This window comes from Lissotriton vulgaris, unplaced genomic scaffold, assembly GCF_964263255.1.
Source record: "Lissotriton vulgaris unplaced genomic scaffold, aLisVul1.2 SCAFFOLD_2001, whole genome shotgun sequence".
Classification (NCBI taxonomy): Eukaryota; Metazoa; Chordata; class Amphibia; order Caudata; family Salamandridae; genus Lissotriton; species Lissotriton vulgaris.
In genome coordinates, this window is record NW_028248739.1 from 316,753 (window position 1) to 335,319 (window position 18,567).

Here is an 18,567-nt window from a genome sequence, read left to right on the forward strand (position 1 = left end):
TAACATTCTTAAATAAAGTTACACAGTTCATTCAAAACGATGTCACTTCCTCTCAGTAATCCACAAAATGGAAGGGCTAAAATTAAAGGTCAAAATGGGACGGCCATCTTATAGTGGGTTAATTTTACACTCATTTTGATAATGACCATGGCAATGTGCACAAACAATTATTAAGCCGTGGATGGGCGTTTGTTGAATATCAATTAATATTTTACGTCAAATGCAGTTAATTTAAACCTAACAAAAGGAAGCTCGAAAAATTATTAAGCCCTGTATGGGCATTCCCACATATCATTACCACAAAATTCTACTGCAAACAACGGTTATACATTTCATTATGATATTCATGATTTTTGTCAGATCAGATTAATTTGAGAAAATCAACGACAATGCAGAGATTATAGTCTATATACATAGTTTAGTTGAGCTATACTAGATGTATGGCTAGTTCCTCTTTAGTATTTAGCCCTCTAGGAGTCTTGGTTTGCAGATCAATGATAAATCTTGATTCCAATCTACCCAATTGTAACTCCCTGTTACCTCTCCTATCTTTTGTGGGGAATTGGTCTAGACAAAAGAATTTTAAAAGATTGCGATCACTCTGATGTTTTTGCACAAAGTGTCTAGCAACGGGGTAATTAGGGTCGTTATGTTGGATGGCTCAGGCGTGTTCGAGTATTCTTTTCTTCACTGGATGGATTGAACTACCAATGTACTATAGTTTGCACGGACATTATATACATATATATATATATTTATATATATATATTACCTACTGGCGGTCGCCAGTAGGTAGTTATAGTTAGGATTGTTTTCTATAGGAAATCTGCAAATTCTATTGGGAATAACTTTGGCGCCGGTTGAGGAATCTGCCTGTAATTTTCCTTAAATTTGCCTCGCTGCGCTCCGTTCCTTCCCTGAAAGTTTGGGGGGGGATTCGTCAAGCGGGGGCCGAGATAAAAGAGGGGACCCTAAACGTGTTTTCCCCATGTTAATTTCCATAGGGCGGTTGGACTCACTTTTAGCCCGCCCGACCTGTTAAAAAGGAACAAAATGAGGGGGTATATTATGCCATAGAAAGTATTATTAGTGCTGAAGAAAGAAAAATTAGGGCACATTTTGAGAGGCTTCTCAAATCCTCTTCTATTTCATTAAAAAATACTGATATGCAGTCTCCCAAGATGGCCACCAGAGACAAAAGAATCCAAATGTAGCCCAAATATCACCCAGATGTAGCCCAAGTATAGCCCAATGACAGAATGTCCCAGAGTGTTCTAAAGAACAACTAGAGCGCTAACAGTCTTACTTATGACAAAAATATGACACACCAGAAGCCATCTTGATTGGAATGAAGTGGTAAGTCTGAAAACATTTAATTTAAAAAGGAACAAAATGAGGGGGTTCATTTTGCCATAGAAAGTATGATTAGTGCTTCAGAAGGAAAAATTAGGGATCATTTTGAGTGACTTCTCAAACCCTCTTCTATTTCATTAAAAAAATTCTGACATGCAGACTGAAACACGCACTTTGAATACCAGCAGCAGACTTCCCTGGTGAGCAGTAGCTTTACTACAGTGATCTAATGAGCAACTAGAGTGCTAACATTCAGAATTAATGGCAAATGTGTGACACATCTGAATGCCTTCTTGATGGAAGCAAAGTAAACAAGCATTGAAAATGCAATAGATCTCGCCCTCTTTTAAGTTAAAGCCATTCTGTTTGTAATGAGGTGGCTTTTTAGCTTTGCTTTTATTAGTGTTTTTTTTAACTTTCATGTAAATAACATGCATCTGTATGCATATATGTATATGTATGCATGCATTTATATTTGTATTTATATAGATATACAGATTATATATGTTTATATATGTATGTGTATATATATATATATATACATACACATACATATATATAAATGCATATGCATATATATGCATATATATATGTGTATATGTGGAGAAGTGTGGCTCAATGGTTAGAGTGGCAGACCCTGATGCAGAGGTCTAGCCCGGGACCAGGATTCAATTCCCCGCCTCGGCGGGTCTTTGGCTCAAAATTCCACGGACCTGATAATTCTCGCCTCAGTGCCTATTCTAATCATAGAGTCCAACTCTGCAACTCTGGGCAATAGCTTGCTTAATCTCCACAACGACCCCCACAACACTAAGGATGCCTGGCCTTCACCCTGGGGGTGCCCAGGAGTGGACGCCTCACAGGGAAAGCCAGGACAGGTTCCACAGCGGTATTCGTACAAGCGGCTTGAGACCCTTCCGGGTGAGTGGTGCGCTATACAAGTATCAATTTATATATTTTTTTTACATTTATGTGTGCGTGTAGAGAGAGGTAGAGAGGTAGAGGTAGAGAGGTAGAGAGGTAGAGGTAGAGAGGTAGCAGTAGAGAGGTAGAGACTAGTAGAGAGAGAAGTAGAGAGAGGTAGAGAGGTATAGAGTAGAGAGTGAGTAATAGAGAGTAGTAGAGAGCAGTAGAGAGAGTAGCAGAGAGTGAGTAGTAGAGAGTAGTAGAGAGTGAGTAGTAGAGAGTGAGTAGTAGAGAGTAGTAGAGAGTAAGTAGTAGAGTGAGTAGTAGAGAGCAGTAGAGAGTGAGTAGTAGAGAGTAGTAAAGAGTGAGTAGTAGAGAGTGAGTAGTAGAGAGTAGTAGAGTGTGAGTAGCAGAGAGAGAGAATAGTAGAGAGTAGTAGAGAGTGAGTAGTAGATGTGTAGTAGAGACTAGTAGAGAGAATAGTAGAGAGTGAGTAGTAGAGTGAGTAGTAGAGTGAGTAGTAGAGAGAGAGTAGTAGACAGTGAGTAGTAGAGAGTAGTAGAGAGTGAGAAGTAGAGAGTGAGTAGTAGAGAGTAGTAGAGAGTGAGTAATAAAGAGTGAGTAGTAGAGAGAGAGTAGTAGAGAGTGAATAGTAGAGAGTAGTAGATAGTGAGTAGTAGGGAGTGAGTAGTAGAGAGAGAGTAGTAGAGTAGTAGAGAATGAGTAGTAGAGAGTGAGTATTTGAGAGTAGTGGAGTAGGAGAGAGTAAGTAGTAGAGAGTAGTAGAGAATATTCCAAAGTTTGGCACAATAAGTCCAATCAAATCATATCACTTAGAGTCCTTATTGAAGCGCTGAATCTTGGTGTATCTTCAAATGCTTTTATTTTCCTTAAGTTTATGTACCACAGCCAGCCGAAACGTTTCGTTCTGTACAACAGAACTTCTTCAGGGCATTCTTATTTCCTTCAAGTTATGTCGGTATCCTGTTGTCATATAACTAGATATTTCTTCCAAATGTTAGACAGTCTTATTCAAAGTGACTAGGTATCAACTTTACCCACACAATTCGGGCAGACTTGAGTAATTTATAGCATCCTCAAAGTCAGTATTTCAAAAATTCCAAAGTATAGGACATGATAATCCAAATCCAAATGTTTCTCAAGAAAAGTCATTTTCAATCGTTCGGAATATCAGTGTTTGGGCAGATATGACCCAGGGACCCCCAGTATGCAAGGGGGTTTATTCCCCCCTCTGTAAACGCGCCAGTGGCCTGCGTTGCAGAGAGGTCTAAAAAGGGGCATAGGCTCATTACACCTCTGTGCAATGCAGCCCCCTGGTGCATACTGGAGGTTCCAGTTGGGCTAGTTGGCCCCCAGGGACCCCTAGTATGCAAGGGGAATTAGTTCCCCCTCTTCAAACATGCACGGGGGCTGCGTTGCAGAGAGGTGTAAAAAAGGGTGTGGCCTCATTACTTCTCTCTGCAATGCAGCCCCCTGGCGCATACTGGAGGCTCCTGGTGGGCTAGTTGGCCCCCGGGACCCCTAGTAGGCAAGGGGAATTAGTTCCCCCTCTGCAAACGCGGCAGGGGGCTGCGTTGCAGAGAGGTGTAACAAGGGGCATAGTCTCATTACACCTCTGCAATGCAGCCCCCTGGCGCATACTGGAGGTTCCAGGTGGGCTAGTTTGCCCCCAGGGGCCCCCATTATGCAAGGGGAATTAGTTCCCCCTCTTCAAACATGCACGGGGGCCGCGTTGCAGAGAGTTGTAAAAAGGGGCGTGGCTTCATTACACCTCTCTGCAATGCAGTCCCCTGGCGCATACTGGAGATTCCTGGTGGGCTTTCAGGTCTTATATAGTTAGGAATTAGCATTAAAAAAAACTTTGAAATTCACTGAAAAAAACATAGGTTTCAGGCCTTATATAGTTAGGAATTAGCATTTAAAAAACCTTGCAAATTCACTGAAAAAACCATAGGTTTCAGGCCTTATATAGTTAGGAATTAGCATTTAAAAAACCTTTGAAATTCACTGAAAAAACCATAGGTTTCAGGCTTTATATAGTTCGGAATTAGCATTTTAAAAACCTTTAAAATTCACTCAAAAAACTATACCTTTTTGGGGGTGTTATAGTTAGCTGGACATTTCACACATACAAAACCATTGGAATTGCTCCTATATAGTTAGTTGTACTAACTATATTTCACGCTTATATCGTATGCGCTCGGGTGCTTCCGGGTGCGCTTACGCCGTGCGTATCACGCGGACGTGGCTACCCGATACGTCACGATGATGTTTTCGTTCGCGGCAATAGTGCAAACGGGACGCTCACCGGTACGCGCACCGGGAGCGCTCCAGGGAAAAAAAAAAAGAAAAATGAAGAATATACATAAAAAAAATAGTATTACATAAATATACAATATAGGATTCAATATAAAAATATTATATTTGATAGCAATAGAAATTTGCTATTAAAAAACCTTTGAAATTCACTGAAAAAAACATAGGTTTGAGGCACTATATATAGTTAAGAATTAGCATTTACAAAACCTATGAAATTCACAGAAAAAAACATAGGTTTCACACCAGTTATAGTTAGCAATTAGCATTTAAACAACCTATTAAATTCACTGAAAAAACCATAGGTTTGACACCAGTTATAGTTAGCTGGAAATTTTACTGACATAAAACCATTGAAATTCCCACGTTATAGTTAGTTGGACTAACTATAGCTTGCGCGCCTGCAATGCACTGCTGATGACGTCACATATTACATCACTCATGACATGGCCAGTGACATCACTCATGACATCACTGATAACACCATCCTTGTGACAGAGTGACAGACCTCCTTTCAGTGTAATGTAACCCTTGAAACACATATTCAAAAATAGAAACTAACATTTTCAAAAAAATAGAGATACCCATACCAGTTACAACAACCAATTCAGTAATACCACCATCTATATACACATCCACTCATTCACCAACAGTTCTATATAGTCACTCATACATATATTCACTCATCATATGTAGTGAAACACCTATACATCCTGTTACACACCGACAGTCATCCAAAAGTTACTCACACACATAATCACACATGCAAATAAACTATTGATCATCCATTTATTTGCATATACAGCTATTCACACACTACCACCTTACTTCTAAGGAAACTTACACATACTTACTCTCTTAAACTATCACTTATAGAAACACATACTTATTTAAACAAGAACTCTTTCAATCTCTCACTCTCACATATACTCACTTATATACATCAATACTCACATATACTAAATTAAAACATATGTAGTTACTGATAAAGACACTAGGGAGACAGTCATTCACTCACTAACACACAAATATACACACTCATCCACCCATACAGTCCTGCACATATGCTGTCTTCAAAACACATACAAACAGTGAGTCAGTCATTGATGCATCTATGTGCTAAGTAACACCCCCACCAAACCATACAGACACTCATACTGATACTAAAAAAAACATCTTATAACCCATATACACACACATGTAGCTACTCACCAACCCATGCAGCCACTTATACACAAAGTGAAACACTGATACAAACATTTAAATATTTAAACAATACTTGCTAATATATGTATTCACTAAGATACACTTAATAAGCCAGTTAACCAATCGATTTTTAAAAAAAAAACATCCATTAAGACACTTATTTAAACATTTATTCTTCCATCGACCTTTACATATACATATATAAAACATATTTATTTTTCAGAAAGACACACATTCACTGGATGGTGTCATCAGTGATGTCATGAGTGATGTCACTGACCATGTCATGAGTGATGTAATATGTGACGTCATCAGCAGTGCATTGCAGGCGCGCAAGTTATAGTGAGTCCAACTAACTAACAATGGTTTTATGTCATTAAAATTTCCAGCTAACCATAACTGGTGTCAAACCTATGGTTTTTTCAGTGAATATATATATATATATATATATGCAACACGAAATGCGCACAGCAGCAAGCAGCGCAATCACCGACCACACCAGCATGTTTCGAGGGTCTTTATTTCCAGGCAAGTAGGTATTTTGCAAGCAGAACAGCATGACGCGTTTCGAGGTCAATCACCTCTTAATCATATGCATGGTTTCTGGGGTGGGTTCGTTAGTCTTTTTAAACGTGGCTGGAACACTGAAGAGGGACAACTGTCCTTTAGTCTTAAAGAGGCAGTCTTTTTTCATGATTTTCCAAGTGTTTGGTCGAATTAAGGTAACAGTACTAATTAATTTATTTATCAATTTGTTAGTCGGGTCCAGGGTAAAAGTACCCATTTCCATTCCTTGATCATGTTTATTTCACATTAATCACTCCCAATGATGTTTGGTTTACCTTAATTCTTGTATCTCCCAATGTCTTTTTTGTTCAGACTGCAAGGTCCACAATGCCTCTTTCTGCATACACAGCGTTATTTCGTTTCTTCAGTGTTGATTTTGGTAAACAATCCTCAGTGTGTTACAGGCCAATTGCTTCACGCTTTAAACGGTCGAATTAATATTTCGTTTTTCCCGCTGGCCTCAAGCAACACTGGAACAGATTACAACCACCTCGGATTCCAACCTTTTCATGCTTGCCTCCGTGGAATTAATTTTCTCTACATGTTGTGCTAAGGAAATCCTTTAGGCAAACTCTGGCTGTCGCAGAAATTTACTTCCTTGGTGAAGCGGGCATCTCAACGTGGCCTCTTCATTCAGCCTTTTCCGTTATTAATGTTTCAGCCGGCGGAAAAAAAGCACTCGCGGGGAACAGTTTGGGTTAGTTTATTTCAACACCAAACAGACACTCCATCAACAGACGCGTTTCGGTAATAAACCTTCATCCATGGATGAAGGTTTATTACCGAAACGCGTCTGTTGACGCCATGGATGAAGGTTTATTACCGAAACGCGTCTGTTGATGGAGTGTCTGTTTGGTGTTGAAATAAACTAACCCAAACTGTTCCCCGCGAGTGCTTTTTTGCTGTTTGGACATTGTCCCGTGTTACAGAATTTGGAGCAGAGATATATATATATATATATATATATATATATATATATATATATAATTTGTTTTGAAAATAGTTTGTAGGTTGTCTTCGGTCTTTATAATTCATAACAAATGGTATTCTAGACACTATGCAGAGGGGGCTCAATGTACACTGGACTCTCTTTTTATTTATGGTGGTATTTATACTTGCTCAATGATGTGCTTAATCTGTATATTATGGTGTGGGGCCAATCACTATTATGACTCATTACAAATGGAAGAGTACCATTACGAAATTGTAATATGGGATTTGTTGACTTGACTAATATTAGTATTGCTAAACTTATCAGGGGAGTTAAATTTAGGTTGGCGTTGTGGTTACATTATAAGTACTAATTTTGGGTCCATATTTTGGTCCACATTTTTCATTTGAGGGACACATAGTTGATGATAAATAATATACTATTGAGTTACTCTAAGATGGCGTACTCATTTTGTTATAGCAAAAGGATTAAAGGAGGTCTACTGGCAAATAACAGTACTGAGTTATTTAGACACTCAAAGATGGCCGACTTGTCTATTTTATACGAAGTAACGATCATGTGCCCGGATAAGGTGTATTTATTGAGATACAAACATGGCGCATATGGTGCACGCCAAACGGAGTACTCTCCAGCCGCGATTTCTAATGATACTGTGAGTACGTACTAGATTGGGGTGCAATGAAAATACATAAATATTAAGTATGGGGTATCTGACTGCGCATGTTGTTATGTTATGTTATGATATTATAATTTATAGCGCGCACAGATACTCTTGAGTGTCCCGGCGCGTAGCCATAGGTAAGATGGAGACTGAAAAGGAGAGAAAAAGCAGAATCTCTGACTTTTCTTCATTACATTTCAACTGGCATCTGCCATCCAGCTAAAAACTGTAGCAAGGCAATGCTGGGCAGCTGAGACAGAGCGAGCTCTTGTCTCAGGTAAAAAGCAGCTGGGTATCGTCAGCATAGGCCATAACCTTAGCTCCTAGTTCCTCCGCCAAGTATATCGAAGGTGTAGCATAGATATTAAAGAGGAGCGGGCTAAGGAGGGAGCCCTATGGAACCCCGGTCCTGACAGGTTGGGGAAGGGAAGAACACGGGGGAAGCCAGATCTGCTCAGTACGGCCTTCCAAGAAAGACTTCAGCCAAGCCACACGGTGCCAGAGACACCAATCCCCGCTAACCGTGCCAGAAGAAGGTCATGCGGCACAGTGTCGAACGCTGCAGAGAGGTCCAACAATACAAGGGACGCTGTTGTATTTCGTGCTGATACATGTCACGCATGTGCGCATATACCTTTTGGTTACCGGCAGGATTGGGTCTAAGGGATTTTCAGTGTACTATTGTGAGCGCAATTACCTTTGGGTTACAGGCAAGATTGGGTCTAAAAACAAGCTTACTTTTTGATGTGTAGGCCAATGCTTAGTATTTCCACGTTACAAGGCGGTTACAGGCTGACACTCTAAAGTTTATCGTCAACTCTGTACCCTGGCAGCTATAAACTAGTGAGACAGGATTTGGGTCTATAGACGTGTGTTTTGCTTACAAGCTAATTACTAGAAGATTATACGTTACTCCATTTAGTGGGAGAAATGAATTTCGGATGATAAGGACCGGTTTATCTGTTTATGATGGACTAGTGTAGACTATAGAAGTGCAGGACTTTACTGGATAGCATGATTAGGCAACGCTTGTAGAGCCACGTGGTTTGTGGATCGATCCGATTGTGGATTTGAACTCGTTAGAGAATCAGGTTAATATTATGGACGAACCAGTCCATCTTTAGACTTTCTAATTCTCTTAACACCCTATATGTCTTATACTTTTACAGCATATACGCATCTTTGATTACGGTTGCTGGTGTTAGGTTACTCTGTTTCACTTGATGTACAATATTGTATATTTTTCCTTTTTTCTCCCATTTTTCAATTTCATTTGCCTTTTTTCTCTTACATTATTTTCCTTGTCACTTATGGGACAAGGAAGATGGTTCTGCTGGGAACTACTTACCACTACATTGCATGTTTTCTCTTTGGTGATGGAGAGTTTGTTACATGACGCAAGGGTTTGTATGGTGACTTTGTGTCTAAATTAGGAGTGTTGATGGTAACATCTTTTATTTGGAATTACAGCTCTGAAGAAGTCACTGTGTGTAAATACACAAAACGAAACATGTGTGGCTGTAGATTGCTTTGCCGCATATCAACATTTGTGGAAGCTGTATACTGATTGAAAATGTATTGCTGAACATCAGACGCTGAGTACCCAAGCAAAGAAATAAAGTGGAGCAAAGTACAACAGAGACTTTATTACTCCTGTACTTTTTCATTTACAATTTTGAGTGCTCAGGGAGGAACTTTATTGTCACTGCTCGATTTTTTAGCCTACAATGACAAGCAGAGAAAACATATTTATGCTTTTGTACTACTTGCATAGAGAAAAGATAGAATCTTTCTGCATGTTTCTACACATTCCGAGCTGTTTTTTTGTTTTATTTTTTAAAAACTGACTTTTAGTGAACTGTTTCTCATACCTGTTTGCATCAGATAACTAACAGATTTTTGATGTGTTTAATTTTGCACTAGAAGTTGTATATTTATTTTTCATGTCTGCAAGCATGCCAGCTCCTTCATATGAAAGAGCTACGCACCAAGGTTTTAAGTACTTTATTGTAAAGGTGATTGTGTGACCATGTATTATATGGGATAAAGTACCCTCTGACGTACATGATAAGCAAGTCATCTTGGAGTTCCATAACCATATAAAGGACCTCGGCTTTCGGCCTTTTTCCTCCATATAGTTATGGAATTCCTCGGTGACTTGCAAGATCCTTCTAATGTACGGCAGGGGTTACTTTCTCCCTTGTCTAATGACATTGAGGACTTCTGGTCAACATTTGTTGTGCACTTGCATTACATATTTCAGAGTATACATTTAAAGGGAAGTTCTGTTATTTGCCATAAAGAAATATGTGCAAGCGTCACTAATGTGTTTTACCGTTCATTTAAGCACGTTTGTGTAGTGTTTCAAAAGAACTATATTTCTGACAAAATTGTATTTATAACTGAGGTCACTGAAACACATGATTGAAAGATCAAATGATAATTCTCAACCAGAATTGAGAGCTGATTAATGGTACAGGGGTGTGATGAGTTAATGCACCTCCTGTTTGCTCTGCACAAATGTTCAAACAGAGATAAGATGAATACCGTAGTTCAAAAATAATGGCATGCAACACACTGAAACGAAGTGGAATGTCCAAGGTCACTAGGTTAAAAGAATGCAATCATATCTATTTAGAGCATGGCACTAAATCGGGAGTTAATGCTTTACAACTTTCAGCTAAGGTGTACCTCCCAAATCAGCAATTTGTTTAGTTAAATATTATTTTACAGATGTTACCGGGCAGACTGTAATATATGTGGAAATAGGAATTTAGCACCTTCTCACTGTGCGCACGACTTTCTTAACAACTGCATTTATATAAGATAGAGGATCAATGGCAGTGTATACCAGTGACTTTTATTTCACAGAATTAAACAATTTTTTGATTCTAAGTTATGTCAATTTTAAAAAACAGGTCGTATTTAAACAATTCTTTTTGAAAAGTTTTCATCTTGAATACATCCCATAAATAACATAAATTATATAAATAAATTGTAAATTGGGAGAGGATGTAACCTAATGGCTAAGGTGGTCGATCTCAAATCTGGGGAACCGTGTTCGAGACTCAGCAATGACGCTCATCATCCTGTGATTCTAGGCAAATCACTTAATCTCCCTGTGCCTAACAAAAATGAATGTGTCCTTGTGTAGCACAACTGGTGCTCTTGTAAAGCACTCTGATACCTTCGGGTCAGGTTTGCACTATATAAAACTACAAAAATAAATAAATTAATTAATGTGTATTGGTTTCTCTCAGCCCTAAAGTATGCATTCACAACATGCATCAGTAGTAAGAGTTTATTTAGCACATTTATACATCCTATGCACACATTTTTTGTAAATTTTAGCTTAGAAAGTAAGCATATAGGTTTATTTGCACGAGCAGTTGAAAGTGGTCAACATGCTCTAAGGGCCTCAAAGCATTTTTCCAGTCCCAAACGTCCCGATTTGCAGAAATGGGCTGTTTGCGACTGGAAAAATGCTTTTTCACACGTACAAAATGCAAAATGTGATTCTATAACATGTTACCGAATTGCAATTTGCATTTTAGATTAAGTATGTGGAAGGGACGTGTTTTGGGAGTTCCTTCCAAATACCAAATCAGTATGGTATGTATTTCTGTTTGTGACCGAATTCTGGTTCCAAACTGTAATACTTTACTAACATTTTAAAAGTGTGGGTCGCCCATCGCAGATAGGAAGAAATCCCATTGGGACTCTTCCACCTTAAAACTCTTGGAAAAATATTTTTTAAGAGCAGGCAGTGCCATGGACCACCACTGTCTGCTTTTAATAAATTAATCTATAAAGTTTATTCTTTTTCGTTTGAAATGCATTCCATCTTCTTATAAAGAAAATGGACTTCATTTAAAAAAATTGCTTTCCTAAAAAGTAGTATACTGACCTCAACAGACCACCATACTTGTGATGGCTCAAATCCTAATGGGTTGCAAATTGCGACCTACCTCATTAATATTCATGAGGTAGGTCCATGTGCGACCCACTAGGAACTGCTAATTAGAAATTGTACATTTTCTTTCATAGGGAATTGCGATTTCCTAATTGCGATTCGGTAAGAATTGCAATTTGGAAATCACAATTCCTACTCTTTGTAAACAAATTTTATTGCCATTTTGCATGACAACTCCACACAATTATAGGGACAATAGTGACTTGACAAATACTTAGCAAACAATAGCAATGACAAACACTTAAGGTGCAACCCGTTCCTATCCATGACCATTGCCCTAATATTGGTGTAAAACTCAGATAGCTGGCATAAACCCCCTAGCCTCCCTCCAAAAACACCCTCCACCCAATTCCCTCAACACAGGGAAACAGGGAGTAAATGTTACACATTAAGATCTGGGAGGGGTGTGGCACCTACTCAGATCCAGAGGTTAGAGAGGCCCTTTTACTGTTGGAACAGAAAAAAGAAGGGATATGACCTCCCTATCTGTACATACATGTAACTTACAAGTATCCCACCCACGGTTCCAGGTGTAGCGTGCTGGGGAATGCTAGTCAGTTAGTCAAACCACTTTTATCCGGTTAGTGAAAACCATAAAAAGTACCATACATAAATAAGTTACGTGGTTCACTATGCATTACACAATACAATACAGCCCGGGAAAATGGCCGATGGGAGAGGAGTTCACTAAGAGAGCTCCGCTAGCTGTGGGATCTATTTGCAAAATATCCCTGCTTTAAGCTCCATCTGTCGTCCCCCATTTGTAACCAAACTAAGAAATTCATACCAAGAGTAACAGGAACATTATCTTGATCCGAACCCGGACCTACCGAAGTTGAACCGGGCAGACTGTGGAGTCGTGGGCTCGTGGAACGTCCCCTTCTGACGAGATGAAGAGACAACGGTGCCCAGGGACATTGATGTTGTGGCAGACATGGGCGGTCCCCACAGGATTGCACTTGCGGGACATGGCTGGCGGAGAGTGATCCTACATCGGAAGATAGTCCTCCCATTCTGCTGGAGCCTTTTGCTGATCTGGAGCGCTCCAGAGTGCTGGACGCCTCCCCCCTCACCGACGACTGGTCGAGGCTGTCTTCGGGATTGCAATCTGCAGAGCACGGCGGGCGGAGAGTGATCCTGCATCAAATGAAAGTCCCTCCGTTATGCTGGAGCCTTTTCTTGAACCGGAGCGCTCCTGAGTGTTGGACGCCTTCCCCCTCACTGTCGACTGGTCGGGGCTGTCCTCGGAGCGCCCGGGTGTCCTGAACACGTTTACCGACCGAACGAGGGAGCTCTTAATTACTCATTGGTCGTGGGACTCTTGAGCTGCTTGCAGACTACGGTCTCTGGAGCTTCCCTGAGGAGCGGCCCTGGGAGCACTCGGGAGGTCAAGACGCCACCTGGAGGGAGCGGAGGAGTCGTGAACCGCGCAGTGATCACCGCTGACTGTGGAGCTGCATGAGGCGTGCAGGTTCCAGAGCAGACCACAGGAGACTTTTCCCCGCAAGTAGGAGCACAGAAAGCGCGGTTGACGCTGCGGACCCATTTTCACCATGGCTGCATTAAGGTAACGGGGCAGCACCCGATTCCCCCCTCCTTCCGCCCCGGTTTGTTTGCAGCGTGACGGTGCTTTCAGGACATCCCCTCCCCTCTCCCGCTCTCCCTTCGAGACAGCCTGCGTTCCTCCCCTTGGCATCGGAGGTGGATACCGGATCAGGGTGGGGACCGAGGTCAGTGGGCCTTCTGTGGGACGTGGCACATCACACAATGGTTTTGACTCTGGGGAAAACTCCCTGGGCAGGGGCTTCAAGATAGGAAAATATAAAAGTTTTCCTCTTCAGATATTAAAATGGCCGCAACTGGTTTAACGTAGAAAAAGTACTAACTCCCATTAGACACTATTCATCTGAAATAGAAATAAGACTTCCTTGCATCCTACACAGAGCTCTCAAAATGGCTGCAGCAAACTAACATAGAAAAAGGACTGCCATTCTGTGACTCTTTAACTGAAATAGAAAAAGGACTACATTACCAGCTCTACGCTAGACAGTTAACAATATAGCCATACTGCACTATTTTGCATCTATCACAACCCTATTACCTTCTCCATACCAAGCGCAGCTTTCTCTCTCTGCCTCGATACACTCCACCCGTAAGGACAGCATCCCTCACTACCATGTCTCCCCCCCACCCTAAAGATCAGCTCCTCTATGAATCCTGTTTAACTGTCCCCTTAAGGGCAACATCTTGCTTAGACTAATGCCCATAGGTCTTTCCTCTGCTAATCTAGTTGCACCTGCACTATGGAGCGCACCCGGAAATCCACCTACTCCATCACATACCCTTCTAACCTCACTAAAAAAGCAGCCAAAGGCTTCAAACACAACTTATTAAAATCTCATCCGGAAACCCCTATCTCTGACCCTTACTTCTCAATGAACAAAAGGCTCACGAAGAACGACATCATATTCTACACTAAAAGAAGAGTTCAATGGAAAAAAGCCTTTCTCGCTCTCTTTAAGGTTTCTAACTTGAAGAAAACAGCGCACAGTTTCGCCTTATCTATCCTCCTCTCCCTATTCTTCAATGCTGCTGCCACCATCAATATCTATCATAATGGTATCATACTAATCCAATCCACCAACCACAACCTCAACTTGATCGATCATATTTTTCCGCTCATTATGGAGAGAGTCACTCTAACACACCCCTCCTCCCCATCCATTCACTCTGATATCTTCAATTCCCATCCGGCTCTCGAAGTAAGTCAGAACTACCAGATGACCTCATCCACTACGACATCATCTCTAGACCTCAACAACAACCCACCCAACAACACATTCCACCTTACAACCACCCCACTCTGTAACATCACCAATTCACTCACCTTCCCTACTCACCCTGCACTTTCTCCCCCTCCCTCTCCCTCACCGTTACTCCCAGCACCTCCCTTCAGTGTAACAGCCCCACTTATACCCCCTTGGATCTCAGCACCGACACCCCACAAACCACTCACCCTGCTCTTCAAATCTCATCCCCCTCACCTCTACTCCCAGCACCTCCCGTCAGATTAACAGCCCCACCTATACCCCCTCGGAATCCAGCATTGACACCCCCCACCCCCCATACCACCCACCCTGCTCTCACTATCTCTCCCTCACCCCTCTCCATTAATCACAGCTCCTCCCATTGGCCCATCAACCCCACCCATACCCCCAAGGCTCTTGACACAGCCGCATCTAAAGAAACTATTTCACCGTCCTCGCCCTCTGTCCACCCAGCCAATAACGAAATGATCTTGTCTGACAGCAGACGTGACCTGATATTATCAGCCCTTCAACAAGTCAAATCGGACATCCAAACCCTTCATGACCTTATTTTACAACAAACCAAGTCCACTTGCACTAAACAGGAATACAGTCCATCCCCACACCCCAAGATCAACAGTCGCATCCAACGTCTTCCTGCGAACTCCCAAGCTCATGGGTCTCCACGTTGGAGCACTATCCCACACCCTAATGCCACATCCAGCTCTATCAGGGGGTTAAACCTTTTATCTGACTTAGATCTAGGGGCCCACCTCTGATCTTACGAGCTACCCTACCCTCCACATAACGCAGGACTTCCAGATAACCAACATTCAGACTCCCAAATTCAATCTATTCTGATCAACACACACAGAGCCACCAGACTCCATTCCAGAGGCATTGTTGAAAATAACCTCACTAGAACCCCCATCACAGCCGAACCCACCACAGTAATCACCCAGCCACGGCTAAGCTGTATCCTCCTAAACTGCAGGTCCGCCTCTAGACATGCAGCTGATATAGCTGACTTACTTATCACAAACGAACCTGACATTATGATCCTGACAGAAACTTGGCTAAATGAAACATCTACTCCCATCATGGACATCTTGCTACCCCCTAACTATGGCACCACCAGACTAGATAGAACCGACAGGCCAGGCGGTGGGATAGCCTGCATACACCAGATCAGCCTAACAGTGACCAACTCCAATGCCCCGCTATATCATCTTGCGAATACCTATGCTTAAACATCGCCAACAACAACAAACAAACATGCTCTTTACACACTTTCTACCATCCTCCGGGAGATAACCTCACTTTCATAGAACACTTCATGGACATTCTAGCATCAAATGACAACCAACATATTAAGCAAATTTTCTTGAGGGACTTCAACCTTCACTGGGACGACCAGAACGACCCTGGGGTAAACAGCCTCAAAGCCTTCCTCACAGACTTCAATCTCAACCAAATATGTAACAGCCCTACACACCACAATGGTGCAACTCTCGACCTAATTATCTCCAAAGCGGACTCCACACAGCTCGAATCGATACTTCCATGCGACTGGTCTGACCATCATATCATTACTTTCCAAGTCCTGGAAACCATTAAACGACTCCCTACACAACCCCTGAGAACTAAGATCTGGAAGAGAAACCTGAAAATGTTGGACCTGACCTTACAGCCTTAGCCAACTCAAACCCTCTTTGTCCCCCGTAAGACCTGTCTGATGTACAGGGGCTGACAAATCACTACTTTCACTCCATGAACAACCTGCTAGACAAAATGGCCCCATTGCAACTGAAAAGTACATCCTCAAAAGACTCAAAACCATGGTATGATGGGAGGCAAAATGATGACACACACTCGCTTAGAGTAATTGAACGACGCTGGAGAGATACACCCTCAACTGACCTCCTCAAACTTCTAAGAACATCCAGAAACGCTTATTATAGAAAGATCAGAAAATCCAAAACCGATTTCTTCAGGACTCAACTAGATTTATTTATTTATTTATTTATTTATTAATCTTATAAAGCGCACTATCACTTTGCAGGCATCCTGGCGCTACTGGCTCAAAAGGGCAGACAGGTGTCCGACAGGACAAGACAGGACAGAAGATTACAATTACTTAGGAAACAACCAGGTCTTAACCTGTTTCCTAAAAGGGAAAAGTTCCCTGATTTGCCTGATCTCACAAGGGAGCAACTTCCAAAGTATGGCCGCGGCCACCTCAAAGGATCTCCCCCCTGATCTGGCCTTCCTAAACTTAGGCACTCTCACTAACCTAGCCGCTAGAGAACGGAGCAGCCCAGGTGGGGTGTACCACACAAATTTAGATTGCAAGGGTAGAGGACCAGTACCATGTAGTGCCTTAAAAACTAGACAAAGGGCCTTAAATTTAACCCTTTGTCTCACAGGGAGCCAGTGCAGCTTCGCCAATGCTGCCGGTGTATGTGCTCTCCTGGTAAGCCCCAAAGCCAACCTAGCGGCCGCTGATTGCAGTCTTTGAAGCCTATCCAATAGAAATCCAGGAGACTCCAATAGTAGGGCATTACAATAATCCAGCCTACTAAGGATCGTACAACCGCTGCCTGTCCCCTGTCTGCACGCATTTGAAGCTCCTCCACAGCGATGACCAGTGCTGTTTCGGTCCCATGAGCCGGCCAGAAACCAAATTGATCTTCCTATAATAAGTGATGCTGTTCCAAGTAATTGGAGAGAGTTAGACTGACCCACCGCTCAGAAATTTTGGTAGGGAAAGGCAGCAGGGAAATAGGTCTATAGTTCTTGGAGCAATCTGGGTCTAAAGAAGGCTTCTTCAACAGGGGAGAAATCTCCGCCTGCTTCCATTGGGCGGAGAGTGGGGAATAATTCCTCCTCATATTCCTTCCAGATCTTGTATGGCACGGGGTCCAGGGGAAATCCAGAGGAGATCCCCCTTACCAGCCCATTAAATGCTTCTTCCGTCAGTGGTGGAAACTCTAGTAGAGGTTCACCCAGTGACCCAGCTGACACATTAGTTCTGCCTACCGTAGGCCAGTGACGGGCCACCAAAGGAATACCGATCTCAGGGAAGTCTACCAAATCCTCAATGATTAACTCAATTTTCTCCCTGAAAAAGTTGGCAAGGTTCTCACAGAGTTCCTGAGACGGGACAATGGAGTTCTTAGAACACTCAGGGATGGTGAGACTATTTAATATATTAAAAATGCTCCTAGAGCTGTTGGTAGCATTACAGATCAGGGAAGAGTAATAGTCAGCCTTGGATTTCCTAATCTGACCCTTATATTCCCGGATTTTATGCTTCCACTGCACCCTATGCGGTTCCTCATAATCCTGCCTCCAACATCTCTCCGCTTGTTTACAAACCTGCTTCAAGTTTTTCAGCATGTCATTAAACCACGGGGCCGAAATCTTCCCCTTACAGCTGCGTGCTTTAAGGGGGGCAAGAGAATCCAACACCACCGTGATCTAAGTGCAGAGTCAGGCATAGTTCTCCTCAACTTGCTTATCCAAGGTAAAGCACTCTCCCACATTAAACACCAAGCCGGAGAGCTTCGATCTAGCAAGAGCCTTCCAATCTCTACACACAACCTCCTTGATGGGCTGTGGAGTCCTTGTCTGAGAGCCCTTGATTTTAACATAAAATTTAACAAGGGCATGGTCAGTCCAGTCCATAGGCAGGACTTCCCCCATAACCAACAGGTCGGGAACCGAGAACACCAAATCAAGGAGGTGCCCCGCCTTATGCGTAGCTTCTGTAACTTGCTGATACAGTCCAAAGCTTTTGCATGAA